The 25,878-nt window shown below is 38.5% G+C and overlaps 1 protein-coding gene across 2 annotated transcripts in view; it reads left to right on the forward strand.

Moving 5' to 3' along the window:
• Window positions 1-13,439: 13,439 nt before the first annotated feature.
• The window catches only part of NCKAP5L (NCK associated protein 5 like), a 56,834-nt gene continuing 44,395 nt past the window's right edge, over window positions 13,440-25,878 (forward strand). For both annotated transcript variants that reach the window (XM_072409548.1, XM_072409563.1), the window contains exon 1: window positions 13,440-13,563. The gene's annotated coding sequence lies outside the window, so the exon portion shown is untranslated. The remainder of the gene's footprint in view (window positions 13,564-25,878) is intronic.

The following is a 25,878-nucleotide window of genomic DNA, read 5'->3' on the forward strand; positions in this document are numbered from 1 at the left end:
AAGAGAACAACTGGCATAAACAACATTTTCTCTATAGAAGAAAATCTAAACTATAGAAAGAGCAATTTAGAATGTCATGCAAACATAATATATACAGTACAGTGAACTAGTTTCAGATGTGTTTACTATTATGCAAATATGAATTGCACATTCTGTTCAGTGATCACCATGTCTCCTAAACTCCACTGTACCATGGAACAGGAAATTCCATTCTCCATTGTATAGAAGAGGGGAGCCTTAATGAGTTCTGAAACATGTGGGGCACATGATCATTTATCATGGTGGAGTTCCTTCAAACATTTAGCAACTTTAAAGGATACATTTCCTAACCAATCAATTCGACATTTACCTTGAGTGCGTGTGTATATGCTTATAAAATGCTAGATATCAGGCTTTCTGTGGCTTCAGTACTTTGCAAACAATGTTCTAGAACAAGCATGCTTTTAACTCAGAACTCCTAATCTGAATACTTGTTTCAAGTAAGTGGGTCATACTGTAAGGAGGGCTGACAATGTCAGCCTTCATTTTTCTCCAGGACTTTCCTTTAAAATAAAAAGCATGTTCAAGTCCACCAATAACCTCCACCTATGTTCTTTAGATGGACAAACACAATAATATCTGAAAGATCAAAAAGGGCAAAGCATCAGAACATATCTAATGTTAGGAATTGATTCTGAATGATTACTTGTATTGTCAGCACATGCTCCATAAAATTTGATTCATCACTAATTGAATCTGATTCACTTACAATAAAATAGGTCAAATATAGTAAATAAAGTAAAATAGGCCAAGAAGTAAACTAAATGGGTAAACTAGGAGAATTTATAAGCCTGCTTACAACATTTTAAATACTTATAAATGTTCATAGAGTTTTGTATGTTTTTTATGGGTTTATTAAAACATTTTAATAATAAGATATGTGATCAAGAAGAGTAACAATAGGGGAACACCCTCCCATATACCCAAAAAACTCCCCAAACGTTTATTCATGTTATTGGAGCATTGTCCAAACAAGCTATACTTGAAATTATTTAAAAAAAAATTAACAGTATTGTGTTATTTTATCCAACCTCAGAAAATCAGGCAGTATGCAGATACTGATATTACTGATATGAGCCCCATCATTTCTATAATAAATATGCATGTGCTAGTTTTCATTTGATAACAGTGAAAAAAACAAATAACAGCACTGTGAAGATTAGCCTAAATAGGGTATAAGCACTTTAAACAATTTACAGAACCATGAAAACTCCTGAGGCATCTAGTGTCAGATCTCTTCCAGTGACTGTTAATCTCCATGTCAGTTCATCTTCCCTATCCCCCTGATACCACCAGTTAAGTAATCAAACATACATTGCTGGTGTGCATGAATTGAAAAGATTGTGTGATAAGGACAGTATTTATTTTTCCACAGGATGTAAATACGCCAAATTGTTACTTTAATCTTTTCTGAGGAGTTAGGTTACGTTGATGTACCGTGAGAAAAAAAAACTTCCTATGTAGCTGTCAACCAAAGGGATTACAACATGGGGAAAATACATGCTAGAAGGATTAGTTATGTTCTATCATAACATTTAGTATATAGATATATAACAAGGGATAGACTACATTATTTATATAGATATATATATATATATATATATATACACACACACACACACACACACATATATATATATATATATATATACCCCAAAAAACATGCAGTTAGGTTAATTGCCTTTCCGTCAAAAATGGTCCTTAGTCAACGTTAATGAAATATTCCCATGATATTGGATTGTGAGCCCCTTTGAGGGACAGTTAGTGATATGACAATGGACTTTGTAAAGTGCTGTGTAATGTGAGCTATATAAATACTGGCTAATATTAATACTATGTAAACCCAATAATTAAAATCACATTTAAAGTGGAACTAAGCTCGTTGGTGGCTGGTGCCATAATCAGCAATTATACACAGCATGTTGATTAGGGCACATACTTACCTGTCTGCAGTCATCCTGCAGCAATGACAAGTTCAGGATCTTCTATCGCTGCATCCTTGGAAGGCAACATCTTCATAGCAGACTCCACGGTGGACTTCCATGAAGACGACGATCCTCTTTAGTCATTGGATAATGTAAGCCCTGCACTGAGCAGGAGTTACATTGTCCCTGGTGTACAGCTATTTGTTTTGTGGCACTGAACACAAAGAGCTCCAAACTAAGGTTTTGCAAGTGTTTTTCTTTTCATATACAGCTTTCTTTAAAAAAATACCTGGTGATCCTGCCATATGAGGTATTATTTAGGCAGTCTTTTCCATAGGGTGCCCATTGTGCATCTATGTTCTGCCTTTGTCACTATTAGGAAGCCATCCCTAAACAATGACATGCAGTCCCCTTTGGAGTGCATCCATGTGGAATAGAATTGGCTTCAAAAAGCCAAATTATAAAAAAAAAAGTATTTAAGTAAATATAAAGTTGCCTATTGTTTCTTCATAGAGATTTTGCAAACCATTTGTCAGCCAGTTACAGCTCAATCATACAAATATGTGCTGAGTAAACACGAAAATGTGCAAGATCGGCTGTGCAGTATCTTACATACCAATCATTGTATAATGCAGTGCCATTTATCCTTATTGACATTCTAATGCACTTTTGGAGCATATTGGGCTGCACCACAAAGCAAAGCACGGAAGTGTGTTGCACTCCCAAATATAGCGCAGGCCCGATTTTTGAACATTGTGTAAAAAATAGTTGTGTGTAATCCAGTACGCGATAACACACAATGTGAATGTGCAGGAATATACATGAATGAATAAATACATACATGTAAAGTTCTTCTTATAATTCTAAACTTGTAGGCTTACAAAGGCAAATACTGTGCTATAATAAATGAATAATGTCCAGACTGCATCCGCTCCAAGAACTCTATGTCTTTGTGGTTTTTTAATTAATCGGGACCTAAATAAGTGGGATATTATGAGTGTTTTAGGCTTTGTCTGGTCACTATTTTTTTTCCTTGAAGAATTCCCTTCAGGCAATAATTACCAGCACCCTGCTGAATGCCCTGGTCAATAAGACATAAAAATCATAAAAGAATGATTGCCCAAAATTCACACATGTCAGCAGCCAGTCTTTTATGCTCTCTGGGTTTGAAGGCTTTATGGCTAGAATTTCTTTGATATTCTTCATGAAGGCCAACATTTGTGGCTGAATCTAAACAGATGTCCCACAAAAAGTGTAGACCTTTTGACCTTCCTGAAAAACGACTAGTTATTATCTCTCTCATATTTTTAGGTTATAGAATGGCTTAATGAAAATCCATCCTGGTCCACCATTTGAACTATATACATTGTGAAATTTATACCCAAACCCCTAAACCCTAGGCAGATACTCTTCAGAGACAGGAAATTTCCAGTATGTGTATTGAAGTGGTCTATTTAACTGTTTGTGGTTTGCCTTCAGCAAACTTTATTGGATACATTATACCTTGCTGTTCTCAATACTTAGAATGTGGCCATTTATTTACTAAAATTTGATAAAATGATTGTGTTGTGGGGGTGCAAGTTAAGTAACCCCTAAGACTTTTCTATACTTGCTTTATTCAAACCAAAATGTAAGGTGCTCTACAGAATTCAACATTAGGCACTGTGAGGTGTTTTTTAGTGAATTTCAGAAGTAAACAGATGAAGACTCCTGGATGTCCAATAATTAACCCAAATCTGAGGATTTAGGTCATTATTAGGTTCAGATGATAATGGAAAAGCCATTGTATAAAAACAATAGGTTACATTAAATAAAACTTATAATCTTCTTTAAGGAACCTTAAAATGGGTGTGAAGTTCCTTCCTTAAATTCTATGATATTCAGGGGTTTCTGCAGGGAACAGATATGTTCATATATATGTCTCCACATAATGTCAGACACAGAATAAAGAATCTGTATTTCGTGTCCGATAATATATAAACCTATGCTGGTATGTATTGTGTCATACTGACACCCCTCTTCATCACGGAGGAGAACAAAGGTCTTCTGAAAGTCTACGATAGCATTCAAAGTAACCAGATGTTTGCTCAACCAAATGTTTGGGAACTTTTTTTAAAGGACCTTTAGTCTAAGTACCCATGGACCTGTCTGTATAAGAGAATATATCACATGGGTAATTTAAAATGCTAATGTTCTTCCTGTGTGAAAGAACCTCTAGAATTCACCAGCCATTTGTAATTATCGTTAGGTAGCACTAAGGTAATATTGAAGGTAATAACAAAGAAAACATTTACACATTATAATTATCTGGGGAAATACTCTATTAGAGGTAAAACCTTTGTCCACATCACAGCTGGAAGTTTCCACCAGTGTGCATATGCAGTTTTATGATACACATTTCTAAAAAATCTGTGGGAGAACTTTGCCCACTTTTTCGCAGATACCTATACCATAAATACTGATTGATAAATTGATAAATACCAATAAAAACATTACCATGAAAAACCTAAAAATGTGCAACAAACACTACAAGAAAATTCCTGTCCGGGTTACCCAATCAAAGGGGTACACCCTGTTGAATCGACACCTCTCACGGATTAAATCCGCTTTTTCTGGGAAAGAGACAGGGATATCTATAAATAAAATGCACAATTTCACTATAATTCACAATGTTCAATCATTTTTAAACAATCCAACTTTTAGAATTTTCTCCTTTCAGATTGTAGTTGAGGTTTGTTGCACATGCGGCCCCACCCATAGTGCCAATGCAGAACCATATCATGGAAAAAGGAAGAACCCAAGAGATATCTAAAACATCCTCCTAAATCTCTGGCAGACTACCTGTGACCTACACTCTGGTCCAATACAGTTCTTGGAGAAATGCCCTGACCTGTTCATGTTGACATGCCATGGTTATTTGATAATTTTGGGATACCACAAGTTATATATCTCACTGAAGGTAGCAATCATCAGGCCTCAATTAGAAAACACTTTCTGGACCCAGATACCATGAGAAACTACAGACCAGTCTCCAACCTTCCTTTTCTAGAGACATTTATTGAAAAGCAGGCTAAATGCTGACAAAACAGTTCTTTATCAAAGAACAGTTTAAAGTTTTTGTGACTGGATTTTAACACTTGGCAGAAAAACAACTAAATTCCCAATTATCACCACTGTGGATAATGGGCACAGATCTACATGGTTCTGACCATGGGAAATCAAGTCTCTGCTGATGCAGAAACATTCGCTTAGGAGGATTGTGAAAATTACACATAAATAAAGATATATATATATATATATATATATATATATATATATATATATAAATATATATATATATATTATACTTCCAGAAACTCTGTCAACCCTAGCTCACACTTTTATTACATCACCTGGACCTCTGTAATAGCCTTTCCACAGGCCCTAAATATATGAAAAACAACCACAACTTCAGCTAGTAAACAACATGGTGGCCAGGATATTAACAAACTAACCCCATCATTCCCACATAACTCTGATTTGTTATTCACTCCACTTGTTGCCTATAAAAACCTTTTGGAGGTTGGTCTAATAACAATTCATTTAATTTTTACACAATTTAGGATCTGTAAATTTGCAAGAATTGTGGCATGTTACAATTGAATTGCACCACCTGCCACCTCAAATAAGGATCTCCTAAATCCCAGGAGCCCATTTTAATTCCTTTATTTACTGCCTACCGCATGTATATATTACAAGAATAGTACCATTCCTGGAAATGTTAAAATCAAGATTGACAACCTTTCTATTCAAATAATCCTTTACATACATGTAGGTCTAGCTTCACCCACCAGCCACTGAGAATATTGGGTGATGTTCACCCTTAAACCTGTGCCCTAGTCACAGAGGTTGTGTGACCCCTACCTTTCCCCATGAGACTGAGTAAGTCTATTTTCTCTGTAATTTACAATTTTATTTTACAAATGTTAGTTTTAATGACAGTAGGGCGCTATCAGCAATCATCTTTTAACAGCATGCAAAGTCTTCTTACTGTGCTCATATTATATACACAAACGTGTTGCGTTTCACACATAATATCATGTGCTAAAAGTTTCTGGTGTAAATCCACCTTAAGACACGTGTGAAAAGCGCTTTACAAATTATTGTTGATGTTGTAAAAAAAATCCTGGGACAATATAGGACAAAGCACAGATGTGTTAGACTTTATACATAGGTAAGTCTTGCAAGTCTTGAAGGGCTTGATCTATTGGAAAAGGAACAACTGTATATTTGTCAAATAAATGATGCAGCCTTTCTCAGAGGCTCACTGTTCATGACTATGGGTATGTTGTATACCATGTTTTCTTTAGTAGACTAAAGAGCAGGATATAAATTGAGCATATAATTTAAAATTTTAAACAGTTGAAGAACAAAATGTTTGGTGGTCATGGGCCAAGGTACCAATGTTGACCAACTACAAGCAAACTGTAAGAAAAGTGTTTCTCAATGAGGGTTCCTCCAGAGATTGCTATGGGTTCATTGAGCAATAAGTAAGTTGTGCCTCTTAGGTCATTTTATGTGACACCAATGATCTTTTTGGCTATTTGTAAGAATGACATTCTTCTTAATGGTCAGCAATGTAAGATGCATTCTTACCACTGACCACCACACTAATATACTGTGAGCTGTGGATAAAGTATTTAAAGCAGGGGTCCCTCAAGAAAGTTGTTTCAAGGGTTCCCTCATTCTAAAAAGTTTCAGTAGGCTACCGTAGGGATTTGCAGCATGAAGAATAACACACAAAAATCCCTAATGCACAAAACAATTGTCTACCAACTTGATCTTTAGTCTCTTTACTTGAACTAGTTACTCCATGAATTGTATGCACCCCACTTGACATAAGCACTTTTTTATTTCAACAGCAAATGCAATGCCATGCTCTCAGTACAAAAATGGTATTTACAGAAACATGACTAGTAATGATCCCTATGTAGTGTTCCTTTAGTTTTTATTCTCTGATCTTATCTTGTATCGGGTTTATCTGGCGGTTTTGTTAGCAGCACAATACTACTATCTTCATGCCTCTTCTTATTGAAGTACCGGTGACAGCTGTCAGCTTATCTGTACTACAGCCATGGTTTTGGCCATGAGATGAAACTCTCCTCCTTCTTCATGGTGTTGTGCAGCTTTTCTGTCATAAGTTACATTTATTTTTCGTTAAACCTCACATCCCTTATGGTTCATATCTAGGATTACAAGTAACAAAAAAGTTTAAAGAGACAGGATTTATGGCTCAGAACTGTTTGCAAACATTTCCTATGTGGTTCATACATGAAGTCCTCTAGCTCTGTTCCTGCAATCCTGTATTATAGGCTCTCTGGGAACGAGCAGTCAATTCTGTCAGTGTCATTAGTTTTTACCTAGGCTGCTCCATTAAATCACTGTGTTGTTCCACACGTGGAAGACTGGAGGTTGCATTCACCTACATTTAGCTGCATATTCCAGAGTGGTCTCAGTAGTCTTTATTTCAGTACAAGGGCCCCTTAGTGTGAGCAGCTTCAGGAAAGAAAAAAAAACTCATTGGACAGGGCGGCTGTTTCCGCCAGTGGGATTTGGAGCAAACAGCACTAATGTAAACATAAGGGGAATGCAGGTCCTGGCTGCTCTGTGTAAGAGTAAATGAGACCCAGATGCTGGACGCTTGCAGGATTGCTGTTCTTTTTTTTCCCTTTCCCCTAGGGGCAAAATGTTGTACTGGTATTTCTTACAGTCTAAGCTAATCATGTGAAACAGCAGCTAGGCGTAGCCCAAACCATTTGTGTTCAACACTAAGATGTAATTTCAGTGCTGTTACTATGGAATAAGTGAGTTTCAGTACCCTAGCATAAATGTTTTACAAGTACCATACTTTCAAATTAGGCTCTGGTCAATATAGGCAAATAGAACCATGAAGCACTGTAAAAATAGACTTGTAACAACTATTTCATTTTTAGCCCATGCCACAAAATTAAACCATGGAATTTGTTTGCTACGGACCACACTGACATTGTGTACTCAAATTGTTAATCAGCCTGTTGGTATAAAAACTTGAAAATCTTTACTACAGAATTACATCCTGGTAAACTTTAAATAGAAACACTTTGAAAGGATTTGTAAATGTTTTACCAACTTTCAATCAGGATTGAAACAATTTTCTTGTTGAATTTAATAGCAAATCGAGTATAAGAATGGGAAACCTGCTCACAATGTTTATTGTACAAATGGCATAATAAGCCAAATGCAGGGATATTTATGCTGGCTCAGCTCGCATTTCATGTGAGCATGTAGCCTAAAGTAGTTAAAGTGAACTTGTCTCAGGGCAAAGTGACAGGTTCTCTTCATGGATCTCCAGCCTCTCTGCTAATACCTTCTCTACGCTATAGTCTCACCTAATTATTTACCATAGGCCAGTGGTAAACAACCTACTTAAAATGCCATACTGGTTCGTGTCAGTGATCAGAACCTTTTCCCCTCTAGTCTCATACAACAATCTTAGTAACCTTTTATAATATCAAATTATGACAAAGCCTTAGCTTCCAGGTAGACAGGAATGCTTCTAATAGGGTGCAAACCTATCATAGCCGCCTTAGCAACTTTCTTTAGGTTAAGGCTGCAGGATGAATTCACTCCCATTCAAGTGAACTATTCTGTGCATGCAACTGCATACGTCTGCGATGAATTGCGGCATGATATCAGGATATGACAAGTCATAGAAGAAACAGCGGCCACAATCATGCACAAATGTATATATCTGCTGTCCGGTTTGCCACTCCAAGGTGCAAAGCAGCAGTGTGCAAAGTGACCAGGAGCAGGTATGACAGGTCCCTTAGTCATTGAAATGCATTGGTAAGGATACATTGTTTAATACTTTTATTACATTTTTTGGTTACTAACGACGTACGAACGACGCACGATCAATTGGCCAAAAATCCTGTACAGAATTGTGCACAATATGATCGTTCAAATATAATTGTGCATAATCGGTGGTAATCGTTCATTTTCCAGCGATAATTATTGGAAGTGTGTACCTAGATTAAGTTGTCCGGGAATCAGGATGTTGCAAACATGGTGCATTTCCTGCTAAGGGTCCTGTCAATTTTTTTGCTGCTAAACAATGCACCCACAAACACAAAGCAGGGCCAGGTACTCCACATATTCCAGATTTACTTATTTTTGAATTAGGTGTTTTGTCTGGAATTCTCCTTCCTATCAGCCTCATAAACTACTGGACAAATCCAAGATTTAGAAAGACAGAGGTACAGGCCACAAATCCCGCAAGCAATTCAAAACAGGGATTTCAGGCAGTGCTTCATACTGATGCAATTGTATTGCTTTTTTAACTGATGAGAAACACAACATTTGGAGCAATTACTAGTCAGTGGCTAGCTGATGAAAAACTGATGGAAGAAGGATGAAAGGCAGATTAAAAAAAATATTACAGACATCAGTTAAATGTAACCATGGACCTAAATGTAAACTACACACAATAGTCATACACATTCAACTAACATTCATGATTGGTATGGAGTTGCCTCTTTAATGGGATCCTATAAAGAAAAATAAAATGTTGCCAAAATTATAGTGTAAAAACAAGTATATCTGGAGGCTAAAACATTTTTTAGTTTTGGATAAATGGGGAAGGGATATGCCTAATACACCCAACATATCTTCTGCCAATGTTGTGCTCCACTAAATGATTGGTCTGAAGTCCTAAAATATGATACAGCAATGCACTATTCTGCTCTTCCAATTGTTCTTCTTGGAGTAATTGAAATTCAGATAAAAAGTGACTGGAAACTGAATTTGATGGATTATTTATACACAACATGACTTTACCCACATCTTTCCACATGTGGTTGGAAGCCCAGAATTCTGTCCTTTATGATCATTCAGCTGCTGATTCCCTTTACATCCGATCAGACTTCAAATCAGACTGGATTGACCTGTGCTTACTAGGTCTTAAAACCCAGGTCCCATTGAGAATATTTTCCTTCACTACCTGTTCGGTAGAAATCCTCAGATAGTTTTCACTGCAACAATTTATTACAATTATAGAACCATTTATTGGTTTTGAAGACCATTTTAGATGACCTCTATCACAGGTCTGGGTAAAAAATTAAAACTTGAGTTTTGTGTTAAACCCCTAATTGTCTGGACTAGAAAGTTCATAAAACACATGTGGACCCATTTTGTTAATTACCGTTCATCTAGAGCAGGGGTGTCAAATTCAAATACACAGTGGAGCAAAATTAAAAACTTAGTCAAAGTCCCGGGCCAAACCTGAAACTGAAATAGCACCGTTACTGTAATTCCCTGTGTCAAGAAAACAGTCCAATGCCGGGCTTAAAGTTATGAATGGCTGGAACTCCCTCTTCACTGAAATAGCACCGCTACTACAATTCCCTGCATCTCTAAAACAGTCTAATGCGGGGCCACGCATAGGCAGTGAGTGATGCCGGGAATTGTAGTAGTGGCGCTCTTTCAATGCAGTGGAGGGCCAGCTGCAATTCATATTTAGGATTCCTTTGTGGGCCAAAAAAAGGACGTTGCGAGCCAGAGTTTGACATCCCTGATCTAGAGAAGTCATTCTTATCCAGGGTTCCAGGGAATCCTAAGGTTTCTCCAGAGGTTTACAGGGATTATGTGAGCAGTGGCCGATTGTGCTCCAATCTGATGGTGCATCCCATCTTTTTAGGGTGACATTTGGACCACAACTGTAAGAAGAACATTCTTTGCACTGGTTCATCATTGTAAGGTGCATTTTCTAAAAGAGCCCCAATGAAAATATATTAAGGATTCCCTGATACCTGAAAAAATATTTTAAGGGTTCTTTTGGGGTAAAAGGTTGAGAAACGCTTGCCTGAAGTAAAGTTCCTCAGCTTGTGCTGAACCCATCTCATGCACTACTATTCATCTACAGCAGTGTTTCTAAACCAGAGTTTATCCCCTCCGGTCTGATAAGTGACACCAATAATCTTTTTGGCTATCTGTAAGGGTAACATTCTTCCCAGTTGCCAGCGATATAAAAGGTATTTTTCTACTGATCACCACACTAATGTACTGTGAGCTGTGGATATAGTAATTATAGCAGGGGCTCCCTGAAGACCTGAATGTTATTTCAATGGTTCCCCCATGTTAAAAAGGTCAAGAAAGGCTTGTCTAGAGTAATGTTCCTGAACCTGAGTTTTATTGCTGGAGTCTTTTGTGACTAATGGCAAAAATGTTGGAAATTTACTATTAGTTGTTTCACACTCCCTACAGTGGGTGATGCTTGTATCAGTCACATTGCTAGTAAAATGCTGTGTATGGATGCCATTATGTATGATATCCTATGTAGTAATAGTTCTGAAAGAATGTTTAAACATACAAAACCACAGTCAGTACTTTGACCTATCCATGTTAACACTGGGTCTGAATCACACTTCTGTTCAGTGTTACAAAAATTCTCTGTTTTAGTTGCTCCTAATCTTCATGAGCCTTACCTGGCTTCCCAAGCATTGTTTTGTCATGGATCTTAGGATCTTTACATTCTTTGCACACACCTCTCTATAGAAGGCCTCATACCTGACAATGTATTTCAGAACAAAAGGGCACAGCCTGCAGAGCTCAGACACAGGATGTTGCAAAGCACAGATATGGGGAAAACTACAAAAGAAAACTCTGCTGCACCAACAAGCACAGTGGCCTCCATAATTCTGAAATGGAAGAAGATTGGCACAACCAGGACTTTTCCAAGAGCTGGTCACCTGCCCAAACTGAGCAATCGAGGGAGAAGAGCCTTAGTGAGAGAGGTGACAAAGAACCCAATGGTCACACTGACTGAACTCCAGACATCCCGTGTGGAGATGGGACCAGAAGGACAACCATAACTGCAGCCCTCCACCAAGCTGGGCTTTATGGCAGAGTGGGTAGATGGAAGGCTATCCTCAGAGCAAAACACATGAAACCTCGCTTGAAGTTTGCAAACAAGACCTAAAAGACTCTTAAAAATGTGAGGAAGAAGATTCCCTGGTCTGATGAAACCAAGATTGAACTGTTCATCTTCAATTCAAAGTGTTATATCTAGGGAGAAAGCAGGCACCACTCATCACCTTCCCAATACCATCCCAACAGTGAAGCATGGTGGTGCCAGCATCATGCTATGGGGGTGTATTCAGTAGCAGCAACTGGGAGACTGATCAGAGTTGGGGGAAAGCTAATTGTTGTGAAAAGTACTTCAACTAAGTACTATAATTTTATATATATATATATATATATATAGAAAGAGGGAGAGAGAGAGTGAGAGACATGGTGACAAAGGATTTCTCTTTATTTATCATGTGGTTTTATTGACACACAGCACTGGCCAGTCATGCTGATTCTCAAAACTTGATGATCTGTACAGTCACAGACAGTTTTTGTTCCTAAATTGGTTTGCTGTCAGATGATTCTAATGATATCAATACTTCCTAAATGACTGACCCAGAACAAGTATGCAGATCAGGAGTCCTTACTTTGGTCTGACTTCACCTGTGCTATTTAGGTCGGTGACTCCCATCTCATGGGAGTTAAGCAATGTCAGCTTTCACATTTCTCTTGGCAAAAACATGTTAAAGGGGAACTAAACTCAAAAATCCCCCAAAACAAAAAAAAAATACACTTACCTTCAATCCCGCACGGCTGTCGATCGGTCCGGAGGTCTCTTCCATCGGGTCCCGCGTCGGCCTGGCATCCGTTTTCGAGCCAGCGCACAATCTTCATCTCTGGGTTCTTGTTCCTATGTCACCTGACCCAGGTGCAGGATCGGCTGACGTAGATGGAAAAACACTTGCCAATCTCACTGGGCATGCGTGCAATTGGCAATTTTTTCCTTAGTGGTGCCTGAGATGAACCCAAGAGCCTCCCGGGATGCATGATGTAGGTATATGCATGACAGAGGCTCTGCGCTCCCATCCATTAGGGAGTGCTGCACCCTTTTTTTTTAATTTAAACAAAAAATAAACAAACATAATTTTTACCTTACATAAGAGGGCTGTCTACTCTTTTATGAAAAGTGAAAAATTCTGAGTTTAGGCACACTTTAAGATAACATACATACTATGTAACTCCATTGTATAACCTTTTGTCCCCAGCACCTTCTCAGAGAACCCAGAGAATCTAGAAAGACAGTGATATGTCACCTAACAAATACTAAGAAAATGGAAATGTTTTATTTCTTTTCTATCATTATTATATGTGGTGCTTTTCCATTTGCATTTATCAGATCTTTGCTGAATGATGAATAATAAATCAGCCCCAGAATAGGAAGTTGTGTCCATCACCCCTCTCCCATCACTTACCTGCCCGGTGACACACATGGGACTGGATGTGTCAGCCCCTCCCCCCTGTCCCACACCTCCAGGATGCTCGGGAGCTGCAAATGGGAAACATCTGGGGAGCGCTGCTGCGCGCCGCCTCTGATTGGCTGCTCAGGAGGGGCCGGGGCTGGCGCTTTAAACCTGTGACGTCACAGGCCGCGGCTGCTCCAGGCTTGCACGGTACCTTGTGCAGGGACTCAAACTGCAGCAGGCAGCGAATCCGGGAGTACGAGTCAGACACAGAGGTAGGTTGTCGGGGTGCTCACGGTGAGTGCACGCCCTATATGGGTGCATTGATAGCGGGCACTGCAGTCAGGGGGCACAGACACAATGCCAGACATGGGCAGTGGATATGTTGGGGGTATTGTGTACAGGGGGAGTGGTTAGGTGGAAGATGGACATGATGTACAGGAGGAGGGGAGCTCGATCCATTGTGTATTTGGAGGTATGGGATCAGTAATCATGCTGATGATTATATAATCTGCTGGAGGCATGCTTTGCAATGATAATACAAAATGCCATAATAAACTGATCCTCCTCACACACAAGCCAACATGATTATAGCTGGGCCTTGGAATCTGCTAAAGCTTTGATCCAGAACCCAGCTAACAACACAGCTGAGCTCAGGAATCTCTGGCCATCTGGTGTCCGCAACCCGCATAATAATAACTCAACATTTTGGCTCAGCCAGACCTAATCTCTCCAAAATAATCTTCTTGGAAAAATGTTAGGAGAACCATGCTGCAGAATGAAGGTCATGGATACATACATTGTTGTGTGCATCTTATGCAGATTGTTATCCCACTGTGATAAAATACTTTATTTATCAGCTCTGTGTTTTGCATCTTTGGGGTCGCTCTGTTTTGGCGCTCTATCATTGTGACAGATGTGCGAAGTTGCACAACAAACGCGTTGGGTTTCACAAGTATGGAAGTTGCCCGAGAAGCAGATGTTGTCAGATGTAGATGTAACAGTGCGGTATTGTTGGGTATTTTTTGCTTCTTCTTTTTTTTTTTTGCTCCAGTTGCGCAACCTGTGACTGGAAGACGTGGGAGAACAGCTGTTCTGTTAACTGTTGGGTTTGTTTACTGACCATTCCTCTTCCATGTATGATTGTGTGAGTACGGCGCCTTTTATTTGGGTTTTCTGAAATCGCGTAATGTAATGCTCTACGTTTCCGCAGCATTTGCTATTCTGTACGCCTGGGCTATTCCAAGATATTCTCCAGACTGTCATTGTTTCGGGAGCTTATCAGAAGTGAAGGTATTTGAGGTTGATGTGCTATTATGGGGGAGATATTTTCCTAAACGCAGCTGACTTCCTTTCCCAGGAATTCCATGGGACAATACTATCAACTGTCATATATAATACCCTTGCGGTCTGGACGAGTCGAGAACATAGAACAACTGTCTGCAAAATGTTACGTTTATTGTTGTGAACTTCAATAGTTCTTTTAATGGTTCCTATAATATACTTGTTAGCTGATCCTTTAACATTTCGCCATATATATTGTTGCATTGTGCTGTTGCCACGTCTGAATTTGTATGCTGTCCATATCATTTTGAGTTTTGGTCTATTTTTGTGAACTTTTTGATACTTCTTGAAGATGGACCCACACAAGAACCTTTAAACTCTCGTTCAATCTGTAAAAGTATTTCTGATACAGTGTTTTTCCTCAGCTTCTCCTAGCTGGGTACTCCACTCACCACTTTTCAGAAACCATCTAGCTACTGAACTGATTCAGTAAGTTTAGGTGGTTACTGTAAAGATTGGTCACAATAAAAAGGCACTGGACAGTTGGGGCATAATACAAAGACAATAGAAAAATTGGAGATACACTAAAGCTGCATACACATGTGCAATAATTGTCGTTGGAAAGGACAAACTAATGCACGATGCATGAACAAGTGTTGTACATACAGCTCTGTTCTGTTCTATGGAGAGGAGGGGAGGGGGAGAACAACGGAGCGTCACCCTGCTGCGCGCTCTCCCACTTCACTTTATCTTATCACTTGATCTTATCATTAAGGTCGATTGTCGTCCAATGTCTATGGATCCACCAGGATGGTCGTTCGGACGACGGGCGGTGTACACACGCCAGATTCTCGTCAGATATTGGCCCTGAGCCCATTTTAAGACGAGAACTATTGCAAGTGTATACGTAGCCTAAGGGTGGGCATTGGTAAATTTAAAATAGAATTATAACGGTTACTGGATTTCTATGACAATAATAACTGGGAACACTTAATTTGTTATGTGTTGTCTCGCCCACTTTTTGACCACTCACCTACAGCTTCTTCTCATCCAGCCTAAACAAATTTCTAGGACACTTCCTTACCCTTTAGTTGGAGACTAGAAGGTTGCTAAAAGCTGAAGAGTACAATGCAAAGCATAGCGGGGGTAACTTTACTAGAGACTGGGACATTTGGAATATAAGGGAAAGGCTTGTAAAATAGGTTGTGTAAATCTACATTTAATATGTTTCGGGCAAAGCAACTCGTAAATGTTCAGCAGAATGTAGATTCCCATTGTTCTGGGCAGGGCTGGGTGCAAGAAGTGGCCATCTTGGGAATTTTTGTAGGAGGGGGTGCACAAGATGCAATCTTTGGTGCCAAAGGACCTTGTCCCACCACTGGCCCTCAGAATCAATAGCGCCTTCTCTAGTCCTCCCTAGTGTGACAATGCTGTGAATTACTCCATATAGGGCATCTTACCCATAGTATAATATTAATTTCTAATGGAATGGTGAGAAATCCTCTACCCTTTATCCCTGATGTCTTTCTGTTTAGTATACACAATTTGCCTGGCCTACATGTTAGGGCATAGCAGAGATGTGCTGGTAAACACATGCCTTTCATCTTTGTTGTTGTACAGTACACATCCTGAATATTGGTAGCAGTCGTCTTTAATTAGAGAAACAAGGAATACACAGAGTTATTTTTTTCTCGGCTGTAAACTGGCTAGCTATTTTTATTTCGGTACAGAGAACTGAAACCTTCCTTACTCCACCTACATGCTTAGGGAGCCCAGATTTTGGGGAGAGGAAAACACACTTCATATACTTCTGAAAACAAAAATGAACTGTTTCCAGCTATTCCACATTTCCAGGGACAGAACCAGTATTTATAGTCTCGCCCCTGTTAAATACATTTTTCTATTGCCAAACCTCAATGAACATATGCTCTGGCTTTGTAGGCTATGTGCAAATCAGTTTTTGTTTTAATGTTACAAAAGAAATACAATTACACTGCTGCGAAATGTTCCCCTACTAATATAAATTTTGGCTGTGGAATGTTTTATGACCATCAAAGTCTATTACAATATTTCCCAACCAGGTTCCATGAAACACACGGGTTCCTCCAGAGGTTGCTAGGATTTCCTTGAGCAAATTGTGACTCTCAGGTCCGTTTAATGGACACCAATAATCTTTTGGCTATCTGTCAGGGTGGCATTCTTCTCACTGACCTCCGATGCAGGAGGGATTTTTCCCACTGACCACCACACTAATATACTGTGAGCTGTGGATATAGTCATTATAGCAGGGTTTTTTTGAAGACCTGAAAGTTATTTTAGGGGATCCCCATATAAAAATGGTAGTGAAACACTGGTCTAGTATAATAATAATTTTAATATTAGATCAGGTCTGTACAGGCACTACATTTACATTGCTGGAGATGACCGTTCCTGATCATCTTGGATCAGGTTTTCATATCATCTTTTAGCGATACTTTTGCCATGTCACCTAATGACCGCCATTGTTTTACTATTGTAGTTCCTGTACTAGTGCACCCCCATTAATCCTTCCCTCTCCATAGAACTGAACAGGCGCCTAGGCAGTAACTGAGCAGCCTGTCTGTACACCAATTGTTCCTAAACCTGTCACCTGAGTGCCAGCACTAGATTTTATCCAACTGACACAATGCTCAATACTTTTTTTTTTTTTTAATTTTGTAACTTTAGATTACACCATAGCATATCTTTAACATTTTACATTTATGTGCTTTGGGCCCATTCAAACAACCTGCCTTGAGCTTTGTTACTCAACCCAAGCCCATTGCAATGACTAACTGATAGCCATTGTTTCCAATAGGCCCATTTCTGGATGAGACAAGTGTATGCCACATTAAAACTCATTGCAATGCATCACTGCTTTAAAGCCCCCTTCAGCTTCAATAAAAAAGTCCCCTTATCTTAATTCCCTACCCTCTCATTATAATGTTGTCTACAAGGTGTTGGGTAAAAATTCATTTTACCATGGAATAAAACCCTTCCCTCTCTTGTGCCATTGTTTAGCACCAAACAACAGGTGCACTTTAAGCCCTTATTGTCTTGCAGGTCATGTCATTTCAGCTTTGTGTTGTGAGCCTCCTTCAGATCCGCTTTCACATAGGCACCCCTAGGTAAATATAGCTTGTTTTTAATTTTCCGGATTAAGTTAACATATGGCTTTTCAATCTAAACAATAGCAGAATAAACCCCTTCCTTACAGTGTTCAGATACTGTTTGCTTACCTATGAAACAATAGCAATGTTTGACTTAATTCTATCTTTCAATCTTCCTGTAACAACTATATATACTCTCTGCGGGACATCTTTTGTGAACAAATATTCTTACAATGGAAAGGCATTATGTGGTGCTGGAGATGTCTGCCTGATTATATGAGACTAGTCAGTGTAAGAAGAAAAAACAAACAATACCTTAGAGCCTCTGAGCTCTGCACCAGTTAAAATTCTCTGCATTTCAGGTTCTGCAATGAGTCGGAGTCTCTCTTAGTTTTTTTATTGATTGTTAATGATTATCCCTGTTGATGAGAGGTCCTTTTCTTCATATCCTCAGAACTTTCTTTCACCTGGACAGGTGGTGTAAGGCTACGTACACACATGCAATAATTATCGTTTAATGATAACCGATCAACGATTATTCACAATTATTTCAGAACAGTTGTATAGTGCACTATTCTGTACATGCTGTAACGATACGATCGTTCAAATATATTTCACCAATAATGTATACACACTAGATACGATCCTTTGAACAATGCAGGAAGTGAGGTGTCCCAAGAAATATCCATGGTCACCGAACCATAATACACACAATAGATAGCAAACGATCGTCGCCCAATCAGATCCCCTGGGATGGTCGTTTGTTTCTAGTGACATTCCCAGTTCATCGTCGTCGTTATCCAATTGTTCACGATTTTTTATTAACGATTATCGCACAATCGGTCGTTAATCGTTTGTTTCCACCGTTAATTATTGCAGAGTTAGACCCTCTATTTTTTTTGGGGGGGAACAATCCCTGTCCAAATGAAAAGCCAAACTAAAAGGGGATGAGGATAAACATGCTTTAAAATGTATTCTATTCAAAAATAGTTGAGGCGGCAGTTTATCGATAACCTGTAGGTGATTTTTCTGAGCTTGTGATGCTAAAACCTCTCCATTGGATATCCATAAAGTCTTAAAACCCCAGGATTTTCTAAATCCCTGAGTTGTTGGCTATACAAGGATGGAATTCTTAGTCACACATAACTGTTGCACCTGGGATGGCAAACACACAGTAATAATAAAAAAGATTGAGTGTAAAATTGTAATGGCTTGATAAAGTTGTGTTAGGTACAGTGAGGGAAGGAAGTATTTGATCCCCTGCTGATTTTGAATGTTTGATCCCCTATCAACCAGCAGCCATTTCCGGCTCCCAGGTGTTTTCACTGTATGCAGGTAAATTGAGATTAGGAGCACCCTCTGTAAGGGAGTGCTCCTAATCCAAGCTTGTTACAGTACCTGTATAAAAGACTCCTGTCCACAGAAGCAACCAATCAAATTCCAAACTAGCCACCATGGCCAAGACCAAAGAGCTGTCTAAGAATGTCAGGGACAAGATTGTAGACCTACACAAGGCTGTACTGGACTACAAGACTATCGCCAAGCAGCTTGGTGAGAAGGTGACAACAGTTGGCGTGATAATTCCCAAATGGAAGAAACACAAAATAAATGTCAATCTCCCTCGGTCTGGGGCTCCATGCAAGATCTCCCCTCGTGGAGTTGCAATGATCATGGGAACAATGACGAAACAGTCCAGAACTGCAGGGGGGGAACTTGTCAATGATCTCAGGGCAGCTGCGACCATAGTCACCAAGAAAACAATTGGTAACACACTGCCCTGTGAAGGCCTGAAATCTTGCAGAGCCCGCAAGCACCTCCTTCCCTTAACGAGGGCATTGAAAATGGGTCGTGGATGGGTATTCCAGCATGACCATGACCCAAAACATGCGGCCAAGGCAACAAAGGAGTGGCTCAAGAAGCACATGAAGGTCCTGGAGTGGCCTAGCCAGTCTCCAGACTGATTGTTAGGGGATCACATACTCATTTCACTCATTACAATGCACATCAAGCTGTGACTTTTGAGCACTGGGTTTTTGAGGGTTCTTTTGTTGGTATTCTGTCTCTTACAGCTACAATATACATACCCTTACAATTATAGAGTGGTCATTTCTTCGTCAGATGGCAAACGTACAAAATCAGCAGGGGATGAAATACTTCTTTCCCTCGCTGTAAGTGATCATGCATTGTTTGGTGTACCCAGCAGTCACATAAGTGGACCTTTTGTTTTAGTGAAAGGGTTTCTTTAAAGTTTATTATTTTACACCCTGTACGCATGGACATTATTAAATCTGAGCCTGTTAATTTTAGTCTGAGCAAATATCAATTTGAGTGCCCTGAAAGCACTTGATAGTTGCAGTCCAGTGCTGATTGTAGACCATAATGGGAATGCTGGCTGTAGTTTTGAACAAGCCTCTACTATTAAAGTCTTGTTTAATTGAACAGCCAGCATTTCCATTTTGGAAATAAAGGTTGTTTCAAGGACTTTGTAAATGCTTGCTGAATCTGATGTTATTCGGGCTAATGGTGGCAATGGTCAAATAGTATTCTCTGTTTGAGCCCTTAGTGTGTTCATATGGGTCACATAACTATACTAAAGTGTAACCACAAATTTAAAGGTCTTGTTGAAAAAAAAAAAGAAATTCTCATGGCATTAGAAGATTGATGGTATTTCCGTGGTGATCTGTGGCATGTGGATTTAGGAATGCTAAAGTGAAATTTTTAACATGAGAGCTCAGCAGTAGGGGCAACCTGTGGGAGATTACTAAAACGAGATGTAAATTAAAAAAAGGCAGGGTGTGTCAGTGGAGTGATGATCTATACTTTTTCTAAACATTTGTTTGCGTGAACATTCGATCATATTAGAGGAGGGTACAGAGATTCCAGAAGTCAACCTCCTATTACACAAAAAAAAGCTTACACCTAGAGGTGACCCTGAACTTTAAAGTGTTTGTAAAGTCTAACAATGCAATTCAGTTATCTGCTACCTTTTGGTTTGCTAAATATGCCGCAGAAAATATTTTGTTGTATCTGTTTAATAGGTGCAAAATGTCTTGTGTAATCTCAAGGAGTTAATTATAGTTGTTATCTCGGGTCTACAGAATGATAAGTATCTGTTGACAGTTGGATAGGAGGTAGGTAAACTGGGGAGGGCCACTTGGTCCACAAAATAATTATCATTTTGTTCTAACATACAATTTAAATCATCTCAACCACAGCAGTTGACGAACAAGATGTCTGTGGGTATGTTCAGATGTTTTAGACAATGGAACTGTAATGTTTCTTTTTTTCTCTCGGTATTTCTCTGTCATGTTTCGTGAGATGATGGTGTGCATTTAGGCCAATGGACATCCATGCCTTTTAGGTTGGCCATGAGGTCAAGATCAGACTGTAGTACTGTTGAATGGGGAGGAGCAGGAGATCAAATGTGATCAAACAAGGCTGTCACTTTGGGAATATAGTACTTAACTTTGTGTTCTGTATTATTATTATTATTATTATTATTATTAATAAACAGGATTTATATAGCGCCAACATATTACGCAGCGCTGTACATTAAATAGGGATTGCAAATGTTCTGTAGGTACAAGAAGGGGTGCTCATTAGCTATTGGTCTGTTTTTAGCCCAATCTTGACATTTCACCTTAGAATATAGACTTGTAGACTCCACCACTAGTGTTTTGTAAAAGTTCTTTGCATTTCTCAGGATTGTCTAATAATATGATCCACTTCCCATAAGTGTCATATAATGTGGTGGTAGACTAGTGGTCCTCTGAATCTTTCCACTATACTTTATAACCTATTCTGCAATTTTTTTTGACCTGATGAGTACTCCAAATTTTACTGAGAAGACGCTTCCAGGTTTTGAAAAAATTTGGAGGCTTAGGAATATATTTTGCTTTTTGATAGAAAAAAGACTTTATTAGGGAGATTTTCTCTTGCATGGAAAGGTGATGGAATTTTCATTGGTATTCATCCGAAGGGAACTTTGATGAGGTTGAGGCCCCAAATATAAATGGTCGCATTTCTCTGCCCTCACTGTGACCTTTTGTTCTGTTTTGCCACCTAGCTCATCCATCCATGTTGCAGAGACCGTTGTAAATCACGTGAGCAGAATGAAATCTGGCTCAGTAAAATATAAAGACAGCAAGTAATAAATCTGTGTCTAGGGGAGGTAAAATTCCTCTGTGGCATTTGACTGTATCATGAAGCAGGACATTCAGAAGCAGTCTACAGAAAAGTTTACAGGCTCAGTGTGACCCAGTGTCCAGTTTTCGTAATTTGCTTTGAGATGGTAGCCCTTACTTGTTAGGAGACGGAAGATAAATCTATGATTACTAAAGGGACTTGACAGGTCTGCTTATGTGGTATTTGGATCTATAATGTCCCTTCCTGGCAGCCTGCATGTACTTGGATTCATTTATGGGAGTGGAGTAAAGCAAGTGGAATAGCAATCTTGTGCAATTTACATAATTAACTGAAGTTTCACAGAATATGAAGAAAGTATAATGTCCATTTACCAGACAAGTTATTTTTACAGGTGTATTGATATACTCTTCTATGTTCTATGCTATAAAATGTGAATGTTTCTTTTTAATGTATTATGGCAACGATTGCAGTCACCTACAGCACACATAGGCTTAAAGCCTTTCTTAAAGTGATCAGCTGATTTTTGCCACAAAAATAATTTTCTAGTGGTAAAATACATAGATGTCAATGGCTGCCAAATCTGGGGAGGTTGTCAGCCAAATCTTTTGGGGGGCAACATGTAGGGGCAGTAAGCCTGTACGTCAAGCCCCCCACCTCTTGTCTATAACGGACCTTTATGTTCTTCCACATTGGCTTTCAAAAGATATTTTCACTCTTGTACCGGGCAGCACGGTGGCTCAGTGGTTAGCACTCTGGCCTTTGCAGCGCTAGGTCCTAGATTCGAATATTGGCTAGGACACTATCAACATGGAGTTTGCAGGTTCTTCTCGTGTTTGCGTGGGTTTCCTCCCACATTCCAAAAAAACATGTAGTGATTAATTGGCTTAACCCCCAAAACTGATCTTAGGTGGTAATTATGATTAACATACATAAACCTTTACCATATGACTGAGGTAGGGACATTTGATTTTAAGCCTCATTGAGGGACAGCTAGTGACATGACTATGGACTTTGTACAGCGCTGCATAATATGTTGGCGCTATATAAATACTGTGTAATAATAATACTTTATAGTTTATTTAATAAAAATATTTTTTTCCTTTAGATGGGTTGCATAGGTCACCTGATTTGTTCCTCTTCTCAACTCACCAGCTTGGGTGATCTATTTCTACCCCCCAAACCACTAATCTATTTTCATATAGAAGAAGAGCATGTATAAATGATGGAAGATAAAACATTTCGCTTGGTGTGGCATTTTTTTTAATTATTTTATTTTAGTCTGCCTGTGAGCTGTACATTCTGCTGCTTAGGTCAGATTTTGTTTTTAATTAAATGGGAGCAGAGGGCGTGGAGGCACAATTTTATGGAGGTAAAATAAGTCTAAATGTTTGTTGAAGGGGATGGTGCAGCCTGTGTTTGGGGAATGTGTGTTGATATATGTGGTCAGTTCAGGAATGACTGGAAAGTGCTTGCTGGAAGAAACCTGGAGGATGAGCTCATTTAGAATCCAGCCAAGGCAGCAGCAGATGTTAGAGCTCCAATGTTTGTTAGTATGTTCTTCTTGTTTGTTCTTTCGAGTTCATGTGTATTGTTTTTGGTGTTTTCTATCATTAAATGCAGGGTAGTGTCCTGTTTTTTGGCATTTTAACAATTCAAACATTAGTGTAATGGTTTACATTTTTTAAGTTCTTTAGTCTAATGGAAAAGTAAGATATTGTTTTAACTGGAGGAGTTGTTAAAATGGCTAAATATAACTAGTTATTACTTTTCCTTGCAGTAGAGAAAAGCAAAGTACAGTATTTGCTTTACCTAAAACGCTCATAAATTATTTATATACCCACTTTCTCTGCATATATATATATATATATATATATATATATATATATAGGTGCCAATATGAAAACATCTATCTAAAGTCAGTCTTTGCATTAGGAAACCATATAGAGCAACCAGAACACAATCATATATTATTTTTATTATTATTATTAAACAGGAATTATATAGCACCAACATATTATTTATATTATTATTAATAATGATAAACCGGATGTATATAGCATCGAAATATTACGCAGTGCATAAAAAAAAATAAAAATCAATTGTTTTAAAAAAAAAATTTATTTGAAAAAGTGTTTATATGGAGTCTGTCTGAGTGAATGCTGGTGGTTTCACTTTTTCTGTCTGAACACTAAAAAGGCAGAGAGGAAAACTACAGGTCCTATCATTCTTTGCATTGTGTATCATCGATGTGGGTAATTACGCTTGTAGTCTCAACTCTCCACAGCACAATGGGTGGCTGCAAATGATGACTTTCTGAAGAGAGCATGAATTGTAGCCACATGAATTGGGGATATATGGGTCTCTGCAAAGGGTATAAGGAGGAAGGAATATTTCATTTAAGCATACAACAAATACCTGTTTTATTTGGTTTTTTTATCTAGTGACACTTTACATTTTTTTTAGAAGGCTTGGGACCCTTTCAGAAAGATGACTAATTTACAAAAAATGCTGTAGCCTTCTTCTAACCCAATTGCTTGTTATATGACAAATTGTAATCTACCTGTTTCTAAAAGGGCTTTATCTTTTACCTAAACTTGCCTTGCCTAAGCAGGTGATTGTAATTCTGCCCTCTCCAGCAGCAATTACTCCTTTCCTTCTTTACTATTTTTTTAGGCTGCTGGAAGCAAGGAAAGGTAATCCTATTGGAGCTTGCACAAAGTTTCTTTAGTTTCCCATGTGAATGCGCTGGGCCAATCAGCATTATCATCATTGCCATGTTGAGGGAGTCATATTCTCCTGGAAGTTATGGTAATTGGTGTGTAAAGAAAAATTAAGTTAGGGGGTAAACTTGTTACTTTGCCCTATATTTTACTAGAATGCTGAGGTTATCTGCTGATAGACAAATTTAGACAAAGATTAAACACTTACCATATTTGTGGCCCGTTATAGTAGGTCCGAACATTTACATTTTGTATAGCATAATGTAAAAAAAACTAGTGGACTTTCGTGTTTGACCCAGTCATGCATAAATACTTTATCTCATTAATTTTTTATGTATGTATAATATGGCTGTCTTGTGCTTTTCATTTAGTGTACTGTCACCTAATTTGCTTCAATGAACATTCTAAACACTAATTTGACTCTAGGCTGTTATAAAATGTAAAGGCAGTATGGCATAAACATATGCCAGCCACAAATACTCATGCTTGATAATATATATAGTCGTAGTATATTTAGACAACTGCTAACAATGACTCCAAATAATGGGATCTGTTAATTTGTTTAGCCACATAAGTGAAGGCCACCAGTGTAACTGCCCTCAGGTGTTTTTGTCAGTCATCAGATGTCTAAACGTGGAAAGTAATTAATGCAAAGTTTGCCTTTAACCTTTTGAGAGAGGTTAGGGATGTGAGCTGATAACACCTTTTGGCTTACTGGTGGGGGTAATGGTAGGGAGACTGGGAGGAGAGCCTGAACCGACCATCAAACTTGAAAAAGAAGATATGGTTTAACGCTTATTAGAGTGTATATATATATATAGTATCCCCTGCACCCCCATATATTTCCAGTGTTTCTCTTAAACAGATGTCCAGAGCTGGAGGCAAACTAAATACTAAAAAAAAACTAAATTACAAATGTAAGTGCTTCCCCCTTTAATTAACTCTTTTTCTTTATGCACTGGCCTATAAATTACACCCCCACCATTTCTTGCATACTCCTATTTCTCCCATATTTAAAAAAGGGTTTGGTATTACATACATTGTCTTTGTAAATGTTTGCTATATACTAGTTTTTGCTTTTTCCTAAATGAAATTTGCACTCTATGTTTACAAAACATTAGAGCATATTTATTTTGGAGAACAGAAAACTCATAGGAACCTGTCATCACATATGGGGAAAACACAGTCTCCTCGGCTCCCACCATTAACTGGCTCATAAACATCAAAGAAGGCTCATCCTTTGAAGTTCCAATTCTCCATGAAATTGTATCTTTTTTTTCATTCCTGTTTAAATTGTTGTATTTATATTGTT

The sequence above is a fragment of the Pyxicephalus adspersus genome, chromosome 1 (genome assembly GCF_032062135.1).
Source record: "Pyxicephalus adspersus chromosome 1, UCB_Pads_2.0, whole genome shotgun sequence".
NCBI classification, from domain to species: domain Eukaryota; kingdom Metazoa; phylum Chordata; class Amphibia; order Anura; family Pyxicephalidae; genus Pyxicephalus; species Pyxicephalus adspersus.